This window comes from Ceratotherium simum, chromosome 13, assembly GCF_057802395.1.
Source record: "Ceratotherium simum simum isolate JZ-2026a chromosome 13, ASM5780239v1, whole genome shotgun sequence".
Lineage (NCBI taxonomy): Eukaryota > Metazoa > Chordata > Mammalia > Perissodactyla > Rhinocerotidae > Ceratotherium > Ceratotherium simum.
The window spans coordinates 29,115,576-29,122,371 of record NC_141912.1 but is presented as its reverse complement, the minus strand read 5'-3'; the positions used below and the strand labels follow the sequence as shown (position 1 = coordinate 29,122,371).

General features: G+C 34.1%; 1 pseudogene; it reads left to right on the top strand.

The window, feature by feature from the left end:
- Nucleotides 1–1,794: 1,794 nt before the first annotated feature.
- Nucleotides 1,795–2,734, top strand: LOC101406607 (olfactory receptor 2G3-like; annotated as a pseudogene).
- Nucleotides 2,735–6,796: the final 4,062 nt, after the last annotated feature.

The window sequence follows — 6,796 nt, the reverse complement described above, 5'->3', positions numbered from 1 at the left end:
ATCATGCCTGTATTGATGTACCATGCTGAGGGTGTAACCTTTACTTCCACTTTTCAAGATTTTATTTTAGCATGTGAATTGAGGTCTGTAAGTCCTAAAGATTGAACATATGTCATCAGAAGTCATTTTTTCCGTATAATTTCCCTAGGGAATTTGCTGTTGGTCACTATTGTGCTTGGTATTAATTGCCTTATTAGGAATAATCATCCCCAAGGTCCCATTCTGGGCCTGATATCAATTCCTGCTTTGGTAACAAACTTCAATGTGTTCTGGCTCCAGAAATAAACACTTCCACGCTAAACTTGGTCTTGGATTTACAATCCATGTCAGAACCTCATGGTTCTGGGAAGATCATTCATAAACATCACTTTCTTGGCTTATGAAACTTATTAGAAGAGCAAAGGAACAAAATTTTCAGAGGTGAGTAAATAATGATGACCACATCTTTTCTCTTACCTATCTACCTACGCTACTAATTATCTATATAGAGAAAACATATAAATCCTTCTTCAATTGCTCAGGTCAGTCTTTCTCAAACCACACCAGCCATTAATTCATCTAGCTTTCATGTCTACCTTCTAGGAAGGGGTTTTTATTTCTGAACACCATATTAAATTGACTCTTACTATTTTAGAAAGGAATTCAATTTGAAATAAACTATATTTGTACAGCTCGCTTAATTTTGAAGAATGAACAATCAGGAAGGGGAATATGAAACAGAAAACAAAAAAGGGTGGTTTCTCTACATCTTGGGGAATTTCCTTCTTACTTTAGCTTTCTTCTTTCATAAGAACATATTCTTATGGATATGTTCACATTCATACATGTATGAATATGAAGAGACTCAATTCATGTTCAAATATACACAGTTAAAAATGTGGAATTCTCATGGGTTCTATTTTGCTAGGATCAAGTGAATGAAAAGTGAGTGAATGGAACTGGGTTGAGGGGTGAGCTAAAAATATGTGGACATGATGACTGTATCAGAAGAAATGCTTGGAGGTACATATATATGTTTTCTTTCTAATTAGTAGGAGTTACTTTAAGAAAACTCCCTAAGATTTCTAAGAAGTATATTACACAGGATCACATTTTTAAAAACTAGTCTGATATTTCTTCTGGGGACTTTGAAATTTCTTCACTAAATAATGAAGAGCGTGGGTGCAGCAAGTCTGTCCATTTTTACATTATAAGAAAAATGTTGAAAGGAAACTATTTACTGTGTAGATTGTATCTATTAAATAATTAAAACAACATGATAATTGAGTATTTCACATTGCATCTTTAGCATGATATTAACAAACGCGTGTGCCAGCTAGACCATTGAAATAATCGGATATTTTAGTTTCAAAATCATACCTGATCCTCAGTTTCTATTTTTACTATTGACAATTGATAGAATGCCTAAAAAGACGTTTGTTGATTGAACAACATCTCCCTTATTTCTTTTACTTGTAATCTTGCGAGATGCTATTGAAAAAGAAGAGGGTGGATTTCCAGAAAACAATTAAACAATTTGGAAGAACTGAGGAATAATCATTTATTAATTACTTCTTCTGTGTATATTTTACATCACTATATATTTTAACAGTTCTCTGTAAGTTCTGCATATTTTTACTTTCATCCTGGAGACATACAGCTCTCTCTCTCTCCTCAGCACTGCCACACAACACACATCCTCATTCCGCACCTTCAGGGTCAGTTTCTCTCAACTGTATTTCTGATTTTAATTGCTTCTCAATATCTAACATCTATATTTTCATACATATATCTCTCCTTTGCATGAGTAGGGTGATGACGATGATTAATGAGAGTTTGGCAGGTGACTTCGTACTGGTGGGCTTCTTCGACCAGATGCAGCTTGAGAAGATCCTCTTTGTGGTTGTATTCAACTCCTACCTCCTGACACTGGTGGGCGACACAGCAATCATCATGGTCTCCTGCCTGGATCCCATGCTCCACACACCCATGTATTATTTTCTTACCAACTTCTCCTTTGTTGACCTCTGCTTTACCATCAGCATTGTTCCCCAGCTGCTGTGGAACCTCCGTGGATCAACCAAGAAAATTACTCCCATATGTTGTGCCATTCAACTCTATGTATCCCTGGCACTGGGATCCACTGAATGTGTTCTCCTAGTTGTCATGGCATTTGATCATTATGTTGCTGTTTGCCGACCACTCCATTACGCCACAGTGATGCACTCTCGACTTTGCCAGTCTCTTGCAGGAATGGCATGGCTGAATGGAGTGGGCAACACTCTAATTCAGGGCACCATCAACCTTCGGCTGCCATTGTGAGAACCATAGGATTCACCACTTCATCTGTTTAGTGCCTGCCATGATCAAGTTGGCCTGTGTAGACATTCATGCCAATGACATTCAGCTCTTCATGGCTTCCTTGGTACTACTCCTCCTCCCTCTGGCACTCATCTTGATCTCATATGGGTACATTGTTCAAACAGTAATGAGGATCAGGTCAGCTTGAGCCTGGAGAAAAGCCCTTGGCACTTGTGGATCCCACCTGTTGGTAGTTTCTCTCTTCTAGGGGACCATCACAGCTGTCTATATCCAGCCCAACAGCTCCTATGCCCATAGTTAAGGAAAGTTCATAACCTTTTTGTATACTGTTCTAACTCCCAAACTCAACCCTCTTATTTATACTCTGAGAAACAAAGATGCAAAGGGGGCTTTGAAGATGCTCAGCAGAGCAGAGCAGAGTGAGAAATTCTAATAAGGAAAGCCTAACTAAGGTGGAGGTGCTAAAGAAAAGATACCAAGAGGCATTATTCAAGACATCTTGACATATATGCTGCAAAACCAAGCTCATGAGACTTTCTGGAGAATCCATAAGCAACTGAAATTCCTTTCTTTCACCTCCCTACTTAACATACTCAAGCATAGCCTGCCTACACAGACATCTTTTTTATCTGTCAGCCTATTTGTTTACCCAATATAGCGCAAACATGACTTATTATTTCCAAAATCTCTGTAGTTATTTTTTGCCCTCTCTGCCCTTTCTCTTATATAAATGTTGACTTTGTTGTGTTAAATGAAATCAATCTATTGATTGATCACTCTTGTATAAATAAACACTGTGCCACAAATTAACTAGGTGTCTTTGAGTTAATATTTAGCAGTTTATTCCTGGAGGTCCACTGAGATATTGCTCATCCAGATCCCACCTTTGGACCGATGGAAACATGTAGCCTGAAAGTGAATATCATTTGCACTGGACTCCTTGACTGCAACTCACCATTCCTTGGCTGCTCTGGTAAGTCTCCTGGTTGAGCTTTCCTTGGTTCTTACATTCCACTTCTGACTCTTTGTCAAGTTAGCTTTTCATTGATATTTTGATTGTCCAGAGACAATTGTGTCCACACTGGTGCCAGCAGTGGTGGAGTTTCAGTTTTGATTTTTGCATTTAGATTATTAAGCAATTTCTGTCACATGACAGTTCTTAGGAATCAAGTCCCTGCCATGTGAAAAGTGACAGGGAATTTCAATCTAATCCATTTAGTGAGTGTGTGTGTATGTGCACATGTGTGCATGTTTATTTGTTGGAGGATTCTAATATTTCTAGCAATTGTATGTTCTGGCATAGATGATGCAAAGTTGACAGGTTTTTAATCTTTTGTCTTTCTGACTTTCGATGGAATCCTCTCAGTGTATTTTGTGTTTGTGCCGGTATGAGTGGTGCTAGCTCTAAATGTCAGAAATCTTTCTTCCTCCCCACATTCTGACCTTTTAAATATAGAGCCATTGCAGTCCTAATAACTGTCAGTGTCTGCCAAAGTGGAATTTGTATACCAAAGATGATCCTAATAAGCCACACTCTCCCACAGGTATTTTTGGCTTTAATAAAATTGTATACTTAAGAAGACCCTTAAAATAAAAAGAAATTAAATCCCTAGCTTCTCACACTCAACCTTCCTTGGTTGGTTTACTAAAAGTTTTAAATGACTAAAGAATTTAAAATCAATGTTCCTTCAATACTCTTTGAACAGGCTAAGTAAAGCAGAGAGAAAAAACTTATGCCATTGCAAACTGGACAAATTGATTCAGGAAAATGAGAGTTTTCTATAGCTGTATAAATCAAGATTTAATATTGCCTAATCTTAAGAAATGTAATCTTTTAAAGAAAAACTGATAGAAAACAATGTCATTATCTTAAGGAATATGAACATTGAAAAAAGAGAATGTCCTACCAATTTCAAAAGGGAATCACAATACTACTAAGATTTCTCATCAATGAGGCCTCTGAAGAGATCTAGTGATTTTTAACCATATGTCTTTGTTTTATTAATATATATGAATGCTTCTGGTTCTACTTTAAGTCATGTTCTATTACATTTACTTATTTAATTTGCACAAGAGTTAATATAATATTCAATTTTTATCAATAGAATTTTTTTTAGCAAACACATCAATATTCCTTGTCTTCATGTAGAGGGAGAAAATTAATTAAACATAATGTCTCGTAAAATGCAATGGACCTCTGATTGACTTAAAAAGATGAATAAGCACTTATATAAAGTTAAAATAAAAGAAACAGATTTCTAAGATCATGTAACCTTATGCTTTAAATGATGTACTTGTTCTTAAGAATTTCTTTTGCTCAAACTATAACTCAGAATTAAAAATGATATTCTGAATTTAATTAATGACTTTGATTCTTTGACTATACAATAATATAAGAAGCACAACAAAACTGTATTGCTTTCACATAATTTTAAAATTTTTATGTGTAATATATAATTAAACAGAAAACATATATGTATTGTTACTACTTAAGTGATTCTCTTGAAATATTAGACTGGTTAATAATTTTAGGAAGAAAACGGCTCCATGTCTGCCTCCCTGAAAAATTTTAGCATAATGTTTTAGTTTATACAATCTTGAGTTTATTTTTATATAAAAAGTCTACATAATTTAAATTTCATAAATATAACCTACTGGTTTTATTGATTTTAATATCGCTTTAAGTTTATAAAATTATAAAAGTATGCATTCAACTAACTGAAATTATCATAGGTTATGTTTTAATTAAAAAGGAATGTATTTTTTAATGCTTCAAATTATATTAATTCAGTGTATCAGCTTAATCGATGACTTCAAGATCTTCAATTAACTTTAAAAATTTAAGCTAATGTTGATGAGTTTTTGCATACCTGGAAAATCTTTAAGTAGAGAATGCAGAACACTTGTAACTAAACTTGGTTTTAAATATACTTTTTTTCTCTTATTTTTATAAATTATAGAATGGCCATTTTTTATCAGAATAGACAAACTTAGAGTAGTTTTTGGATAATCTTGATGTATCAGCATAATACAGGTATTCTCTGTCAAAAATGGTAAGATGTCTTGTACAATTAAACTGTCTTTGGAGCTGGGATTTCTTGAATAGGCACCAAGTAACCACAAAGTTCTATTACCTCATGTTATAAAATAAAGAACTCTAAAATAATCATATATATTTGATATTCTCTATTGTAGCACCTATATACTTTATTGTCTGCTTCTTACATAACAAAGAGAAATATCATGACCACCTCAAAGCTTTTCAAACTCTTTTTTCAAACATGCCATGCGTTAATTTGACTAATGTTCAAACCTGATGACAATTCTAATAATTAAAGCATATATTTTACAACCATGCTGTAACTTCTAATATTTTGTGTCACTAGTACTTCATTGCATGAAAATCGCTCTGATAGGTGTGTGCTACTTTGCTAGAGATTTAAAAGTGAACATCTATATTGATATATATATATACTCTAGGTTTTGTTCATGATTTCTACATGCTATGAATTATGTATGAACTATGAATCAGAGGTCTTGATTAAAATTTTGAAAACAAAGCAGTGACGCTTCTTGGTAACAAGGTAACTTCCAAAGAAAAAACTCACTTATCAAAATTATAGCCTATGCTAAAGTAAATACTCTGTTGTATAAACAAGTGGTCTTAATGGCTTTACTTATACTAATCTTATAAAGACAGTGTTTAATCTGATTTCAAATAGAAAGAACTTATTCAAATGCAAGAAACTCACCCCCAAAAATGAAAAACTTAGTGCTATCTCAAAACTGTCACATATAGCCTGGAACCGCTCCAAACCACTTCCAGAGTTTTTACTCACGAAACAACAGCAAAGAATACTCCCAATGACGAGGTCAAGTCAAATTTGTTCAAATTTTTAAAAACATCGATGGGATTTTCTTTCACCTACGTGAGACAACGAATTACCAAATCTTACTTTATCTGTGATTATCACAAGCTGAAAAATGATAAAGCTAGACCAAAGTTCAAATCCCACCTCGAGGACCATTTAAACATTTAAAAATAAATTTCATTTGTTTCTAAGCTTGTGGATTTTTGTCTGTTTTAAGAAAAATTTCAATGCTCTTTGTAAATAAAACACAGTTTCTAAGCAAAATATTTTAAACATACTAAAGGAAAAGTAGCTTTATTAAAAAGAAACTATATTCCCAAAGCTCTAAGAAGATGAAATGAGCTAATGGTACGTTAAAATCAAATTGTCTGTTTTTAAGAGACCTTTACCTTCTCTGGCCTGCGGTTTTACCCCAGCCAAAATGACTACAATGATGTGAATGTACCTTTAAATCCTCATAAAATCTAACTATATGAAGTTGTTACTGACCCATGGGATTTGTCCTGACTTCTCTTCTGACAGATTCCAGCTCAGTCATTCTGATCTTGCCAGATATTTTCAAATAACTAATAGTATATACAAAGTAATATACACAAATAGATGCAAGTGACAGTTCCAAAGAG